Source organism: Hyperolius riggenbachi, chromosome 5 (assembly GCF_040937935.1).
Source record: "Hyperolius riggenbachi isolate aHypRig1 chromosome 5, aHypRig1.pri, whole genome shotgun sequence".
Classification (NCBI taxonomy): Eukaryota; Metazoa; Chordata; class Amphibia; order Anura; family Hyperoliidae; genus Hyperolius; species Hyperolius riggenbachi.
Window position 1 is genome coordinate 132120865 of NC_090650.1, and position 18169 is coordinate 132139033.

The 18169-nt window shown below is 47.4% G+C and overlaps 1 protein-coding gene across 2 annotated transcripts in view; it reads left to right on the forward strand.

The window, feature by feature from the left end:
• CPNE4 (copine 4) overlaps positions 1–18169 on the forward strand; it is a 672213-nt gene that overhangs the window by 144623 nt on the left and 509421 nt on the right. The window contains exon 1 of one of the 2 annotated variants that reach the window (XM_068236267.1): positions 12609–12748. The exons of the other annotated variant lie outside the window; for it this stretch is intronic. The gene's annotated coding sequence lies outside the window, so the exon portion shown is untranslated. Of the gene's footprint in view, positions 1–12608; positions 12749–18169 lie in introns of those variants that run through there. 2 annotated transcript variants of the gene reach the window in all.

The window sequence follows — 18169 nt, forward strand, 5'->3', positions numbered from 1 at the left end:
ACCAAGTAGAGTTGGAAACCTTAGTTTCGTCTTTTCTAGGCATGTCTTGTATTGCATGAATATTGGGAATACATTACGTAATTCCTTTCTGACGTATTGACATAATTGAAGCAAAACAATATCAAACTTTCCATTTTAAAGGGAACCGTAAAGAAAATATGAACTAAAAAATAAAAGTCAAAATAAATATACACAGGTCATACTTACCTCCTGTGTAGTCTACGCAACAATCTCTTTCTCCTCTCCTGCGTCCTGTTTGTGCACTGTGATTGATGGAATTTTGAATCCTAATTTTAAAAATGGTGATGACTTTGTAGCAGTTTCCTGGTCAGCAGCAGTGCGTTAACCTGTAATATCACCTACTTGAGCCATAGGGAAACATAGACATTACCTTGCACATCAGTTTTACTTTTAGTGTTAATTGACAGCGACTGATATAATGGAAAAAGGGTCCTAGGACTTTCAGCTTTCAGAAAGACAAGTATGACTAAATCTAGTCGGAACTGGAAAGAATCTTTGTTAGAAGAAAATTGTGAGCTTCTGAGAGGAACTACCAGCAAGGTAAGTATGTAATATTCATTTGCAGGTACATCATGTGTTTATGTTAACTGCTTCCCAGCCGCCTAACGCCGAAAGGCGTCAAGTCCTGGGCCAGGGTGTTTGCAGGGGATCACCACTTGAATGATGGAGCTCTGCTCCATCATCAGTCTCCCAGCGCCGATTGCGAAACCGCTGTCTATTTACATGGTACAGAGCTGCAATGTACTGCAGCGCTGTACTGGGGATAGCTGTGTCACTCGGCTGTCCCCTGGGGAGGCTCAGGAGCGATCAGCTCTCATAGGCTAATGCCTATGACAGCCGATCGCTGTGATTGGCTGGCGGGGGGAGGGGGGAAAACAAAAAGAAAAATGCAGCTGCAATCAGGCAGAAAAGGGGGAGGGATTGATTTGTGTGCTCAGTTGTATGGCTCTGCAGCGAGCCTTTAAAGCTGCAGAGCACAAAATTGTAAAAAATAGCCTGGTCACTAGGGGGGTGGTGTAAGCCTACGGTCCTCAAGCGGTTAAATAATTTTACTTGGTTCAAGTTTCCTTTACAGGAAACTTAAACTGAAGTAAATCAAAACAAGTTTAGTTTACCTTGGGCTTCTACTAGCTCCCTGCAGCCACCCTGTGCCATGCTGTCACAAAGTGTTCCTCCAGTCCCCCGCAGCGACCATCTTCCGGCGAGCCGGCTGGCGAGTTGACGGGCCACTGCGAATGCGTGGCCGTGCACATCCTCGATCCTCTAGATGCTGTGCATGTTCGGTAGATAATCTCCGCACTGTGCATGCACAGAGTGCTCCTGTCCACAGGAGTGCGATCAGGAGGGGCGCGGGCCAGGGCTTGGCATCCAAATCACAGAAGGTCGCTGCGGGAGACTGGAGGATCACTTTGTGATGGCGCAGGACAGCTGCAGGGGTCTGGTAGAAGCCCCAGGTAGGTTTTTTTTCTACGGTTACGGTTCACTTTAAGTGGCGTGTGAGAGGATGAGATAGACATGTGTATGTACAGTGTCGAGCATACAAATAACTATGCTGTGTTCATTTTACTTTTTCTCAAAGCAGTTCATTTCGAGCCCTGAAGCTGGGTGCCATCATAGCAGCAATGCTGTTCTGCGCGCTCCATGTAAAGGTGGCCACACATGATACAATAAAATGATTGGATTTTTCGGCAATTTGATAAATATGATCGGATCCCTCAAAAATATTCAAACCTTTTTTTCATTCAACTGAAAAATCTGATCAGATTTCCCGTTTTTTTCCATTTTTATCGATCTGGAATGCTGGAAATTTGGGGGGAGCGGCGGAGAGCGCACTTACAGATAAGGGGAGCTCGCTCACCCCCGCCCTCCAGCAGAGTGGCATCGGCCGGCCAGGACATGATCCTTAACTCTGCATGCCGCCGCCTGGTCTAGTGACGTCACTAGACCAGGCGGCGGCATGCAGAGTTAAGGATCACGTCCTGGGCCTAGCCAACAGCTGCCGCTCTGCTGGAGGGCGGGAGCGAGTCGGGAAAAGCCGGGAGACACACGAAGGAGCCGCTGGCAACTGCAGCCCAGCTACCAGGCCAGGAGCCAGCTCGCCCAGCCAGGTAGGTACCCAGTCAGCCCACTGCCCAGCCAGGTACCCAGCCAGCCCGCATGCCCAGCCAGGTACCCAGTCAGCCCGCATGCCCAGCCAGGTACCCAGCCAGCCCGCATGCCCAGCCAGGTACCCAGCCAGCCCGCATGCTCAGCCAGGTACCCAGCCAGCATGCCCAGCCAGGTACCCAGCCAGCCAGCATGCCCAGCCAGGTACCCAGCCAGCCTGCATGCCCAGCCAGGGACCCAGCCAGCCTGCATGCCCAGCCAGGTACCCAGCCCACATGCCCAGCCAGGTACCCAGCCCGCATACCCAGCCAGGTACCCAGCCAGCACGCATGCTGAGCCAGGTACCCAGCCAGCCCGCATGCTCAGCCAGGTACCCAGCCAGCCCGCATGCCCAGCCAGGTACCCAGCCAGCCCGCTGCCCAGCCAGGTACCCAGCCGGCCCGCACGCTGCCCAGCCAGCCCGCATGCCCAGCCAGGTACCCAGCCAGCCCGCTGCCCAGCCAGGTACCCAGCCGTCACTAGACGCCGCCTGGTCTAGTGACGTCACTAGACCAGGCGGCGGCATGCAGAGTTAAGGATCACGTCCTGGGCCTAGCCAACAGCTGCCGCTCTGCTGGAGGGCGAGAGCGAGTCGGGAAAAGCCGGGAGACACGCGAAGGAGCCGCTGGCAACTGCAGCCCAGCTACCCAGCCAGGAGCCAGCTCACCCAGCCAGGTAGGTACCCAGCCAGCCCACTGCCCAGCCAGGTACCCAGCCAGCCTGCTGCCCAGCCAGGTACCCAGCCAGCCCGCATGCCCAGCCAGGTACCCAGCCAGCCCGCATGCCCAGCCAGGTACCCAGCCAGCCCGTATGCCCAGCCAGGTACCCAGCCAGCCAGCATGCCCAGCCAGGGACTCAGCCAGCCAGCATGCCCAGCCTGGTACCCAGCCGGCCAGCATGCCCAGCCAGGGACCCAGCCGGCCCGCATGCCCAGCCAGGTACCCAGCTGGCCCGCATGCCCAGCCAGCCCGCATGCCCAGCCAGGTACCCAGCCAGCCCGCATGCTCAGCCAGGTACCCAGCCAGCCCGCATGCTCAGCCAGGTACCCAGCCAGCCCGCATGCCCAGCCAGGTACCCAGCCAGCCCGCTGCCCAGCCAGGTACCCAGCCAGCACGCTGCCCAGCCAGCCCGCATGCCCAGCCAGGTACCCAGCCAGCCCGCTGCCCAGCCAGGTACCCAGCCAGCCCACATGCCCAGCCAGGTACCCAGCCAGCACGCTGCCCAGCCAGGTACCCAGCCAGCACGCTGCCCAGCCAGCCTGCCTGCCCAGCCAGGTACCCAGCCAGCCCGCTGCCCAGCCAGGTACCCAGCCAGCCCGCTGCCCAGCCAGGTACCCAGCCAGCATGCCCAGCCAGGTACCCAGCCAGCCCGCATGCCCAGCCAGGTACCCAGCCAGCATGCTGCCCAGCCAGCCCGCATGCCCAGCCAGGTACCCAGCCAGCCCGCATGCCCAGCCAGGTACCCAGCCAGCCAGCATGCCCAGCCAGGAACCCAGCCAGCCAGCATGCCCAGCCAGGTACCCAGCCGGCCCGCATGCCCAGCCAGCCCGCATGCCCAGCCAGGTACCCAGCCAGCCCACATGCCCAGCCAGGTACCCAGCCAGCCCGCATGCCCAGCCAGGTACCCAGCCAGCCCGCATGCCCAGCTAGGTACCCAGCCAGCCCGCATGCCCAGCCAGGTCCCCAGCCAGCCCGCTGCCCAGCCTGGTACCCAGCCCACTGCCCGCTCGCTTAGCCAGGCAGTGGCTGGAAAGTATAATGGTTAAGGGCTCTGCCTCTGACACAGGAGACCTGGGTTCAAATCTCGGCTCTGCCTGTTCAGTAAGCCAGCACCTACTCAGTAAGAAGTTTCTTGGGCAAGTCTCCTTAACACTGCTACTGCCTACTGAGTGCGCTCTAGTGGCTGCCTCGCAAGTGCTTTGAGTCCAACAGGAGAAAGGCGCTATACAAATACTGCAATTAATTACTCAGCCAGCCCACTGCTTGCTCACCCAGCTACCCAGCCAGCCCACTACCCGCTCACCCAGCCAGGTACTCAGCCAGCCCACTGGTGTTATGCTGCCCACTGTGTGATTTACTGCTGAAATGCTGCCCACATTGTGATTATTTTCTGGTGAAATGTTGCCCACATTGCAATTATTCTCTGCTGAAATGTTGCACTCATTGCGATTATTTTCTGGTGAAATGTTGCCCACATTGCGATAATTTTCTGGTGAAATGTTGCCCACATTGCGATTATTCTCTGCTGAAATGTTGCACTCATTGCGATTATTTTCTGGTGAAATGTTGCCCACATTGCGATTATTTTCTGGTGAAATGTTGCCCACATTGCGATTATTCTTTGCTGAAATGTTGCACTCATTGCGATTATTTTCTGGTGAAATGTTGCCCACATTGCGATTATTTTCTGGTGAAATGTTGCCCACATTGCGATTATTCTCTGCTGAAATGTTGCACTCATTGCGATTATTTTCTGGTGAAATGTTGCCCACATTGAGATTATTTTCTGGTGAAATGTTGCCCACATTGCGATTATTTTCTGGTGAAATGTTGCCCACATTGCGATTATTCTCTGCTGAAATGTTGCACTCATTGCGATTATTCTTTGCTGAAATGTTGCCCACATTGCGATTATTTTCTGGTGAAATGTTGCCCACATTGCGATTATTCTTTGCTGAAATGTTGCACTTGTGATTATTCTCTGCTGAAATGCTGCACACATTGCGATTATTTATGGTGAAATGCTGCCCCATTATGATTATTTGGCACCTATGGGGGGGGGGGGGCATCCAAATTCTCGCAAGGGGGCCCAGTGATTTCTAGTTACGCCCCTGACTACTGATATCTATACTGGGGACACCTATAGTATGTCTACATTTGGACACCTATAGACCTGGCTACTGTACTTATACTAATTATTTATATAGCGCCAACATATTACGCAGCGCTGTACAGAGTATGTATTGGTTTGTCACATAACTGTCCCACAGAGGGGCTCACAATCTAATCCCTACCATAGTCATATGTCTATGTATGTATCGTAGTCTAGGGCCAATTTTTAGGGGAAGCCAATTAACATTATACTTATCTGTATCGTATGTTGTTGGGATGTGGGAGGAAACCAGAGTGTCTTAAGGAAAGCCACACAGACAAAGGGAGAACATACAAACTCCTTGCAGATGTTGACCTGGCTAGGATTCGAACCAGGAACCCAGCGCTGCAAGGCGAGAGCGCTAACCACTACGCCATCATGCTGCCATACCACTGTACTATATTGCACTTACATCTTCAGCAGTACTTCACGGAGTACGTAGTCATGTCACTGACTATCCTCTGAGGAGCTTACAATCTAATTCTCCCATAGTCTAATGTCCTACCATATTATTATGTATTTATATAGCATTGGCATCTCCTGCAGCACCTTACAGAGTACATAGTCATGTCACTGACTTTTCTCAGGGGAGCTCACACTCTAATACCTACCACTATTTTGTGCGAGAGAACACTGGCTAATGTGTGTGTGTGTGTGTGTGTGTGGGGGGGGGGGGGGGGCATTTCCTACTTACTTTTTTAAGGTCACTTTACTTATACCCAGGGAGAAACCATGCTCCCACTGACTTTGGGCTGCACTCTTACTAGGATATTTTAATTGGCCACACCCACTGTGTTATGGACATGCCCACTGCATTCTGTGGCCACGCCCATTTTCTCCTGAGGGGGCGCCGTAGGTTTGGGGTGCCTAGGGGAGCCCAAACCCTAAATACAGCCCTGTACACACCCTAGCAATTTTCTTGGAGTGTCCAATCATTTTTATCATAATTGGGGAAAATTTTAACGTGTGTGTGGTACATTGGTCAGATTTTTGAAATGCTACAATCAGTCAGAAAAATTGATTACAATTCTTAAATTGAACAAATATTTAAAAAATGGTATGGTGTGTGGCCACCTTTATGGTGGCCATACATGGTACAATTTTTTCATCCAATCTTACCATTTCTATGTAATATAAGGGAACTGCCTAAATTATCCTTTCAGTATATTCACTTAATTTACCCTTATACTACATAGAAATGGTAAGATTGGATGAAAAAATTGTACCATGTATGGCCACCATTAGGGTAATTTGGGGCTGTGGCCACCGCCAGACCCTGAATTACATCTCCCTCCGAGTTGCTACAACTCGGAGGGGGAATAGTATGTAATGCCGCCAGGGAGTTAGCGACAGCAGGGAGAGCCGTCATATGGCGCCGAACTGCCTGGTGCCTACAAACTATGTACTCCCTTTTTCTTCTCTGCCTGAAAGAGTTAACCATTCAGGCATGCAAGTGACAGTTTCTCTTGAGTCAGGACCCTTCTTGGGCTATAAGGTAGACCTCAATGATAAGGAAATACAGCCATAAAATATTTTTCAGGCAGAGAATGGCTTTTGAGTGCAGGGGATATAAAAATGGTCAATAGTTCATATATTTAGCTCTCTTGGACACAAAACACTTTATTATTGAGCAGAAACAATACAATAAAAACACTTTTTATAGTATTTGCAAAATTGATAGATGTATGGCCACCTTAAGTTAGCACAATGAAGATACTTGCAGCTCTTCACTGTAGACCTCAACAAAGATAAAACAAAAAAAAAGTGTGTTACCAGGACAGCTTGAGAGGTGCAAATTAAAGCCATGAGTGGAACTGTCTCTGTGAGCGGAATTTATCAATAGCCATTGTTTGCAAAAGTGTTCCTGGGTTTAGATACTCATTAAATAACTCTGTTTTAAGCAGTCAAATTTCCGCAATTTTGCAGTCACAAGCTTAGCAGGTGTGAATATGTTGTTGCACATATGATAAATAAACTCCACAGTGCAATAGGGGTGGGTAGAGGCTGGGTATTTATTGAGGATCAAACAACCTGGAATGAGATGGAGGGCATCCTTTGATTAGGGTAGGGACAGTGCAACTACATAAAATCTTACACAACACAACATTCTATTACATAACTCCCAAATTTTTGAGATGAGAAAGAGGGATATTTAAGCCACACCCCTACCATACCCCTGAGCACGCCCCCATCACATCCTTAGTCACACATACCATAAAGATTTCATAAGAAAAATATGTTGTTTTATAATGCAAACCACACTGGTCCTTTCTATCCTGGTTCATTTTCCTTCATATTCACATTTTAAAATGAGTAAAATATCAATTTAAAGGATGGGAATAAAGTTTAGAGTCAAACACATTTTTTAGAAGAGAAATATATATATGTTTACATAGAAAGAGAGGCGCTCATGCTTGCTATACAGCCATAGCAGTTAAGGCACCTGTTTTTTACACTGACCTGAGGAAGCGGGCAAGTACCCGCAAAATGCGTTGTCAATTTTATGTGCGCTAATAAAATACCTTTTTTCAATAAACTGGTCCAAATTCTTCAAGAGAGGTAAGATTCTCTTTCTGTTTATAAGATTAATAGCTAATTAGCCTATCCTTTATGCTTTGGGCGCCTCCACCCCTGTTTTAAGTACATAGAAAGAGGGACAAAGTCCTGAAAGAGGAACAAATGAGGAGGAAAGAGGGACATAGGGGCAGGGCTCCCAAAGAGGGAGTGTCCCTCCAAAAGAGGGACAGTTGGGAGCTATGTATTACTCAGAAATAACATCAATGCTAATACAGTGGCAGCATTATCACAGGTAACCGCATTATGCATAACGTGTCCATCATATCTGCCACATGCAATGCCCTAACAGCACTGCAATGAGTATCAGGTAAGCTGCTCTCATCTCTTTCTCTAGCACGAGAGATCAGGGAGATGTGTGACAAGTAAAGTTTAGTAAAGCTAAACCTTAGAAAAATAATCACCATACCTGGAATGACATGGAGGGTATCCTTTGATTAGGGGAGGGACCGTGCAACGAGGAAAAACTTCCCACCAACTAAGTAATACAAGTGGTTCCCCTACACAGGAAGTGCAGCAGGTAGGCTGGGGGGAATTTGTTTCCTCTCTGTAGAATCCCAGGAATGCAAATCTGGATCTATTATGATTATATCAATATATGAAACTATCAGTAAAACATTTATTTTGGGGGTGCCTGTTTTATACATGCCTTATAATGTACATAATCAAACTTTGTAAATTATTAGGATGAGGATTCAAAAAACTATGAAAAGAAAATGTGCATAAGTTTATTGGTAATAAACAATGTAATTATTTATACAGTATACTGCAGATAATTGTATACAAACATCCAGAAAGATGTGGTACATGGTACCCCTTTGTCCGTAGCCCCCAAAAATTACAAACTTGCTGTCCTTTAGAACATTTATGTATTTTGTTTCACCATGTACTTCGGCAGAATTGGCCTGGATTTTGAAAGGTGGGCAAAGTAAAAAATCACTTACCCAGAATGCATACAGGCGATTCATCATTGTTAGCCATTGTCAGTGCAGGTTATGAATGACATGGCATCCCTGATTTACGTGGTTCCGAAACAACAGTATGTCAAAAGACCTCCACTACCTGAAATGTACACAAGATGGGTAACTAACTGTATTCATAGGATTTATTATTTGTGTAACAGAAGTCCTGGATGCTGAGTTGACTTCTGGGGCGTAAAGGAATGGTTAGCATGACATCCGCATGCCACATCTAATGCAGTTTTGTATGCCATAACTGCGCAGTTTGAGGGTTTTTTTTATTATAGGCCCAGTGCACACCAAAAACCACTAGCAGATCCGCAAAACGCTAGAGGTTTTTGAAGCAGATTTCAGAGCAATTCTAGGCATGTTTAGAGACGTTTTCTAAACATGCTTAGCGTTTTTTGGGGAGTTTTTGTCTAGCAGATTACAAATATTGTTACAGTAAAGCTGTTACTGAACAGCTACTGTAACAAAAACGCCTGAAAAACCGCTCTGATCTAGAGTTTTTCAGAGCTGTCTTCCACTTTCCTATACTTTAACATTGAGGCAGAAACGCCTCAGAAATCTAAAAAATGCTGCAGCCCCCGAGTTTGCGTTTGTGGAAAAAACGAACTGCTCTGGTGTGCACCAGTCCACAGAGAGTGTATTGTCTGACAAATAGGGCTTTTCATATCCAACAGAAAAATAGTTCCTGATTCACCACTGGATTTACTCTCCTTGTTGTCCTGCTCCAAATCTAAGAATTTAAAAAATAGTATATAAACAAATATTTTTCTTATCTTGCTACATTTCTGTTTTGCTCCATGACATCTTGTGTAATGGTGCACAAAGCTGCATAAAGCTGCCAAACAAGTCATCTCTGCTTACCTTTTTGTTGCCTTATCTATAAATAAAAACTTTTCAGCACCTAAAAGGCAAAAAAGGTACCCAAAATAGGTTGTTTCTAATTAGCTTAACTTTCGTATTACTTTTCTCACATTATTTTTTACTACATTTTAGCTTGCAAGGTGTTGAAAAGATATTACATTTGTAAGGTGTGAAAGAGATAAGGGGGAGTTTGAAAAATAGTGGAGATCATTGAAGAATTTAAAGGAAACCTGAGGTGAGAAGGATATGGAGGCTGACATGTTTCTTTCCTTTTAAAATATGCACATTACCTGGCTGTACTGCTGATCCTCTGCCTCTAATACTATTAGCCATAGACCCTGAATAAGCATGCAGATTAGATGTCTATGACAAATCTGTCAAGATAAGCTGCATGCTTGTTTCAGATGTGTGATTTGTGGTACGTACACACCTGCGATAACGATCGTTCGTTAGGAACGATAGTTCCGCGACGAACGATAGCTGGCCGAGCAGAGCAGTAAATGCAAATTATGCAACTGAGAATGTAGCGCAGCGATTGTTATTGCAGAAACGAACGATCAGTGAAGAATGGTTGCGTGCGCACACGGATATGACGTAATTAATGTTTTACAAAACATTTGGATTAACATCAAGATTGATGTTTTTTGTTTTTTTTGTCAAAATTCTCACAGAACGATCGTTATGAAACACAATACACTGGAAATACGTAGGTTCCAGCTATATGCGCAGTTGCACACTACATTCTGTAACAATATAATAATACAATACAATAACATTTCTATAGCGCTTTTCTCCCATAGGACTCAAAGCGCTTAGGCTCTCTCAGATTTAGTAATTAGTAGGATGAAGTATTCACACAACAAAAGTTATATTTCTGCAAATGCCAGACTGAACAGGTGGGTTTTCAGTCTGGATTTAAACACGTCCAGGGATGGGGCTGTCCTGATCTGTTGAGGTAAGGAGTTCCAAAACGTAGGGGCAGCATGACAGAAGGCTCTGGGACCAAAAGTTTCCAAGTGGACTCTGGGTATGACTATATATTATTATTAGAACCTGTGGATCTGAGAATGCGGAGATTGCTACGCAGCTGTAACATATCTTTCATGTATCCAGGGCCTAGATTATTCAGGGATTTAAATGTCAGTAGGCCGATCTTGAATAGGACCCTCCATTCTATAGGTAGCCAGTGAAGGGAATGCAGGACTGGCGTTATGTGGCAGTGACGGGGTTGGTTGGTTAGCAGTCTGGCAGCAGTATTCTGTATCAGCTGTAGGCGGTACAAGACCTTTTTTGGAAGGCCAGTGTAGAGAGCATTGCAGTAGTCCAGTCGGGATGTGATGAAGGCGTGGACTAAGGTTGGCAGATCTTCTGGGGGTATGAGGTGCTTGATTTTTGCAATGTTCTTCAGGTGAAAATCGGATGATTTCACCACAGCAGAGATTTGAGTTCTGAAGTTTAAATCCCCATCAATTAGAACTCCCAGGCTACGCACATGATCAGAGCTGCGTAGATCCGTGCCTCCTATTCCCAGTGGTGAAGACTGCAAGTTAAGTTGTTTTGTTATCATGCTCTGCCCTCCAATCAGTTTTGTCTGCATTTAGTTTCAGCCAGTTGTCATTCAACGATCGTTCTCGCACGATTGCTGTACACACCTTTTTTTAACAGCGATGATCGCGCGATAGGATCCAACTTGTTGTAAAATTCGCTCGTGCAATGATTGCACTTTCCTCGCTCTCCTTAACGATCGCTTCTGATCACGACGGAAAGAACTTTATGCAATTGTCGGACGAGCGATCGTTAATTGGTGTTTACAAACGATCGTTATCTGGTCTACTGACCAGAAAGATCAGCAGGACTGCCAAGCAACTGGTATTGTTTAAAAGGAAATAAGTATGGCAGGCTTCATAGATCTCCCACTCCGGTTCCGTTTAAGTTACTATAACTTCTCTTATAGCAAACATGTTTTTTGGCCCGTACGTGATGCTGTTGCTGGCTATAGAAAACCGTGGGTGGCGCATGCATCATGCGTATGTGGGAAACCCATGGTTGGTTGCTCTCTTCAGGCTGTTTGCAGGTGAGTTGATGTCTAAAGGTGGCCACTAATGATCCAATCTTTTTCATCCAATCTTACCAAATCTATGTAGTAGAAGAGTAAACTGAGTGAATATATTGAATGAATACTATAGGCTGTCCCTTATATTACATAGAAATGGTAAAATTGGATGAAAAAGATTGGATCATTAGTGGCCACCTTAATAACATTTGTAAGACAAGAAGAAAGGCACCGGTGCTGGATATACAGTCCTGGACCAATAAGCAGCCGGGGAAAATGAGGAATAATGTGAATGTAAACAAAAACGTAGTGCAAAAGGAGGCAGTGTTGCCACTTTCACGTTGCAATCACCGATAAAAGTATTGTAACAGTCCGATCACAGGATTGTAGGCACTCTTGGGTATCTTTTCCCTTGTTAGGGATGAGGCTCCTGGTAGCGTGTGGAGCGCAGTACAGGCTACTTTCACTTGTAGTGCGGATCAGAGCGGGCTGTCTTGCTGCAAAACTAGGGAGAGTGAAGAGGAAAGTGCAATGTCCCACCCATGGAGGTATTGAAGCCACTCACATTACAGATGCTTATCATGATTGGCTGCATTCTGAAGATGGCTTCATGATTGGCCCAAGTATGAGCAGAAAGTTTTTCAGGACACATTTTGCAGGGCTGCAATTTTTAAGGTTTCTTGGATATTGCACCAGCGATTCGGCCAGCCTGGCAATACAGCCCTAAGGTACACTTAACCTTGTAGTCCACCAATTGTGGAAGTGCGTCTACTGTACCTCCAGTGGGACAGCAGAGAATGTACCAGGGCATGCTGGGTAATTTCTGGGGACAATGTCTGATATATACAACAAGACTCACAGTATATCTTGTTAAAATTTAAAATACATACAAATAGGAAGTACATTTTTCCCAGAGTTAAATGAACCATACATTTATTTTCTCCTATGTTTCTGTCACTTACAGGAAGTAGTAAAAATCTGACATTACAGACAGATTTTGGATTAGCCCATTTTCTCATAGGGGGGTGGAGGGGGGGGGGGTTCTCAGGGTTTTCTTTATTTTTAAAAGCACTTAGTAAATGGCAGTTGCTCCATCCAACTGCCAAATAGTGTAGTATGGAGGCTGGCCAGCATCTTTGTATTAATCATTTTCAGGGAATGTCTTTACAAAGAATAAAGGCCATGCAGAGAATCCCCCATGAAGAGATGGATTAGCCCAAAACTTGTCGTTAATATCAGAGTTCTACTGCCTAATGTAAGTGACAGCAACATAGGAGAAAAGTAATTTATGGCTCATTTTACTCTGGGAGAAATGTACTTCTTAGGCCACATACACACATCAGACCATAGTCTTTGGAAAATGAAAGATCACAGACCAATCTTACCACCCTTCCTGTAGTATAAGAGCTACTCTACACAGTCTTTTCTATGGAGCTGAACTCCCCATCAGAAAAAATCTTTGCAAGATGCTGCACACACAGATGCTGTACAGACACAAAAGATCAGTAGCTGCAAAAGATCTGTTCCTGCCAAAAATCCATTCCTGCAAATTGCAATGATAGTCTATGAGATATGCAGATCATCATACACACATGATTTAACTGACATTCATCTGCAGATCTGCAGATCTGAAAATCCATCCTGGTGGATCTGACCTGCAGATGAATGTCAGTTAAATCATGTGTGTATGATGATCTGCAGATCTCATAGACTATCATTGCAATTTCCAGGAATGGATTTTTGGTAGGAACAGATCTTTTGCAGCTACTGATCTTTTGCGTCTGTACAGCATCTGTGTGTGCAGCATCTTGCAAAGATTTTTTCTGATGGGGAGTTCAGCTCCATAGAAAAGACTGGGAAGGTATGGTTCTCATACTACATGAAGGGTGGTAAGATTGGTCTGTGATCTTTCATTTTCCAAAGACTATAGTCTGATGTGTGTATGTGGCCTTATATGTATGGTAGAGCAGCAAGGAGAACGCCAGCGCATACCACTAAGGCTGCATCTGAAATGACCACCAGCTCAGTGTGTAGCACCTATATAGACTTTCTGCACACTTCGCATTCAATTCAGATGCAAATCATATGCAAATCTGCTACTACTTATCATGCAAACAGGAAACTCAGGAGGAGGGGCTGGGAGCAGCTAACCTGACAGTTACATAGTTACAAAGTTAAGGAAGGTGGGGGGAAAAGGCTGCGCATCCCTAAACACATGTTGCAATTGAATAGTTAATCGCACAGGCATACACCGCCTCTGCCAGACTAAAAAATGCACGCCCTGCATCCAAGACATGTGCTAACATTAATTAAACTAGGAGGTGCTTTAGCTTCCAACATGGTTTGCATGCAAAGCAGTGGCGTAGCTACAAACCTCTGGGCCCCGATGCGGAATCTGGATGTGGGCCCCCCCCCCCACAGCAACAACAGCCCCCCTCCCCCGGCAACACCCGACGCACACACCACACATATCCGAATCCCTATAGCCAGCTATAGGTCCCCCCAGTATAGGTAGCCAGGCATAGGTACGCCAGTATAGTTGCCCCCGGTATAGGTTAGCCAGGTAGGTGCCTCCAGCATAGGTAGCCAGAACAGTTGCCCCCAGTATAGGTTAGATAGGCAGGCGCCGCCAGTATAAGTTAGATAGATAGGTGCCCCCAGTACAAGTTAGCTAGGTGGGTGCCTCTAATATAGGTAGCCAGAATAGTTGCCCCCAGCATAGGTTAGATAGGTAGGTGCCCCCAGTATAGGTTAGTTAGGTAGGTGCCTCCAATATAGGTAGCCAGTATAGTTGCCACCTGTATAGGCTAGCTAGGTGCCCCGAATACAGGTTAGACAAGTAAGTGCCCCCAGGTTAGATTAGGTAGCTGCCCCCCAGTATAGGTTAGATGAGGTAGGTGCCCCCAGTATTGGTTAGGTTAGGTAGCTGCCCCCCAGGATAGATTAGGTAGCTTTCCCCCAGGATAGGTTAGATTATGTAGCTGCCCCCAGGATAGGTTAGAGTAGGTAGCTGCCCCCCAGGATAGGTTAGGTAGGTAGCTGGCCCCCCAGGATAGGTTAGGTAGGTAGCTGGCCCCCCAGGATAGGTTAGGTAGGTAGCTGGCCCCCCAGGATAGGTTAGGTAGGTAGCTGGCCCCCCAGGATAGGTTAGGTAGGTAGCTGCCCCCCCAGGATAGGTTAGGTAGGTAGCTGGCCCCCCAGGATAGGTTAGGTAGGTAGCTGGCCCCCCAGGATAGGTTAGGTAGGTAGCTGGCCCCCCAGGATAGGTTAGGTAGGTAGCTGGCCCCCCAGGATAGGTTAGGTAGGTAGCTGCCCCCCAGGATAGGTTAGGTATGTAGCTGGCCCCCCAGGATAGGTTAGGTAGGTAGCTGGCCCCCCAGGATAGGTTAGGTAGGTAGCTGCCCCCCCAGGATAGGTTAGGTAGGTAGCTGGCCCCCCAGGATAGGTTAAGTAGGTAGCTGGCCCCCCAGGATAGGTTAGGTAGGTAGCTGGCCCCCCAGGATAGGTTAGGTAGGTAGCTGGCCCCCCAGGATAGGTTAGGTAGGTAGCTGGCCCCTCAGGATAGGTTAGGTAGGTAGCTGCCCTCCACCCGGCTGTACTGTACAGGCTGCGGAGTGCGGAGAGTGATGTCTCAGTCAGTCACTCACCACCGCAGTAGATTAGAGGCCAGCCAGCACCAGGGGGGAGAGAGCGAGTGACGTCATTAGTCACAGACAGTGACATGAGTCATCTCGCCAGACGCTCCGCCGGCCGCCGCTAATGACTGCTGTGCTGTTGTCACTGCTGTGACTGTCTCTGCTGCTGACGCTGGGGAGGTGGGAGAGACGGGGAGAGGGAGAGAATCTGCTGCACTCTGCTCTGCCGGAGCCGGCGCTGCCGCAATTAGTAAGGAATGGATGCCGGCGGCCCGGCAGCACACACCATTAGATTATGCAAACAGGGAGGGGGGGCCCGGCGGCCGGGCCCCCCCTCAAGGCTTCAGGTGGCGGGCCCCGTCGCCAATGCGACCTCTGCGACCTCTATTGCTACGCCCCTGATGCAAAGTATATTATACTAGACACTTGCGCCACGGTGAGGCAGACCTCCGGGCAAGTGACCTAACCTAAATGTAAAACCTCGGGAGCAGCTATGCAAAAAAAATGTGTAACTTACATTTGGTAAAGCAGCAAGGAGAACGCCAGCGCATACCACTAAGGCTGCATCTGAAATGACCACCAGCTCAGTGTGTAGCACCTATATAGACTTTCTGCACACTTCGCATTCAATTCAGATGCAAATCATATGCAAATCTGCTACTACTTATCATGCAAACAGGAAACTCAGGAGGAGGCGCTGGGAGCAGCTAACCTGACAGTGGGGGGAAAGGCTGCGCATCCCTAAACAGTGGGGGGAAAGGCTGCGCATCCCTAAACACATGTTGCAATTGAATGGTTAATCGCACAGGCATACACCGCCTCTGCCAGACTGAAAAATGCACGCCCTGCATCCAAGACAAGTGCTAACATTTATTAAACTAGGAGGTACTTTAGCTTCCAACATGGTTTGCATGCAAAGTATATTATACTAGACACTTGCGCCACGGTGAGGCAGACCTCCGGGCAAGTGACCTAACCTAAATTTAAAACCTCGGGAGCAGCTATGCAAAAAAAATGTGTAACTTACATTTGGTAGAGCAGCAAGGAGAACGCCAGCGCATACCATTAAAGAGAACCCGAGGTGTGTTTAAAGAATGTTATCTGCATACAGAGGCTGGATCTGCCTATACAGCCCAGCCTCTGTTGCTATCCCAAACCCCACTAAGGTCCCTCTGCACTCTGCAATCCCTGATAAATTACAGCCGTGCTTGGAGGCTTTGTTTACATCTGTAGTGTCAGTCTCAGCTGCTCCCCCGCCTCCTGCAGAGCTCCGGTCCCTGCCCTCGTCCCTTCCCTCCAATCAGCAGGGAGGGAAGGGATGCAGGCGGAGACTGGAGTTCTGCAGGAGGCGGGAAGAGCAGCAGACTGACACTATAGAGATAAACACAGCCAGCTCTGACAAGCTGTTTGTCAGCAGCGTGGCTGTGATTTATGAGGGATTGCAGAGTGCAGGGGGATCTTAGGGGGGTTTGGGATAGCAACAGAGGCTGGGCTGTATAGGCAGATCCAGCCTCTGTATGCAGATAATATTCTTCAAACCCACCTCGGGTTCTCTTTAAGGCTGCATCTGAAATGACCACCAGCTCAGTGTGTAGCACCTATATAGACTTTCTGCACACTTCGCATTCAATTCAGATGCAAATCATATGCAAATCTGCTACTACTTATCATGCAAACAGGAAACTCAGGAGGAGGGGCTGGGAGCAGCTAACCTGACAGTTACATAGTTACAAAGTTAAGGAAGGTGGGGGGAAAAGGCTGCGCATCCCTAAACACATGTTGCAATTGAATGGTTAATCGCACAGGCATACACCGCCTCTGCCAGACTGAAAAATGCACGCCCTGCATCCAAGACAAGTGCTAACATTTATTAAACTAGGAGGTACTTTAGCTTCCAACATGGTTTGCATGCAAAGTATATTATACTAGACACTTGCGCCACGGTGAGTTAGACCTCCGGGCAAGTGACCTAACCTAAATTTAAAACCTCGGGAGCAGCTATGCAAAAAAAATGTGTAACTTACATTTGGTAGAGCAGCAAGGAGACCGCCAGCGCATACCACTAAGGCTGCATCTGAAATGACCACCAGCTCAGTGTGTAGCACCTATATAGACTTTCTGCACACTTCGCATTTAATTCAGATGCAAATCATATGCAAATCTGCTACTACTTATCATGCAAACAGGAAACTCAGGAGGAGGGGCTGGGAGCAGCTAACCTGACAGTTACATAGTTACAAAGTTAAGGAAGGTGGGGGGAAAAGGCTGCGCATCCCTAAACACATGTTGCAATTGAATGGTTAATCGCACAGGCATACACCGCCTCTGCCAGACTGAAAAATGCATGCCCTGCATCCAAGACAAGTGCTAACATTTATTAAACTAGGAAGTACTTTAGCTTCCAACATGGTTTGCATGCAAAAGTACCTCCTAGTTTAATAAATGTTAGCACTTGTCTTGGATGCAGGGCGTGCATTTTTCAGTCTGGCAGAGGCGGTGTATGCCTGTGCGATTAACCATTCAATTGCAACATGTGTTTAGGGATGCGCAGCCTTTTCCCCCCACCTTCCTTAACTTTGTAACTATGTAACTGTCAGGTTAGCTGCTCCCAGCGTCTCCTCCTGAGTTTCCTGTTTGCATGATAAGTAGTAGCAGATTTGCATATGATTTGCATCTGAATTGAATGCGAAGTGTGCAGAAAGTCTATATAGGTGCTACACACTGAGCTGGTGGTCATTTCAGATGCAGCCTTAGTGGTATGCGCTGGCGTTCTCCTTGCTGCTCTACCAAATGTAAGTTACACATTTTTTTTGCATAGCTGCTCCCGAGGTTTTAAATTTAGGTTAGGTCACTTGCCCGGAGGTCTGCCTTACCGTGGCGCAAGTGTCTAGTATAATATACTTTGCATGCAAACCATGTTGGAAGCTAAAGTACCTCCTAGTTTAATAAATGTTAGCACTTGTCTTGGATGCAGGGCGTGCATTTTTCAGTCTGGCAGAGGCGGTGTATGCCTGTGCGATTAACCATTCAATTGCAACATG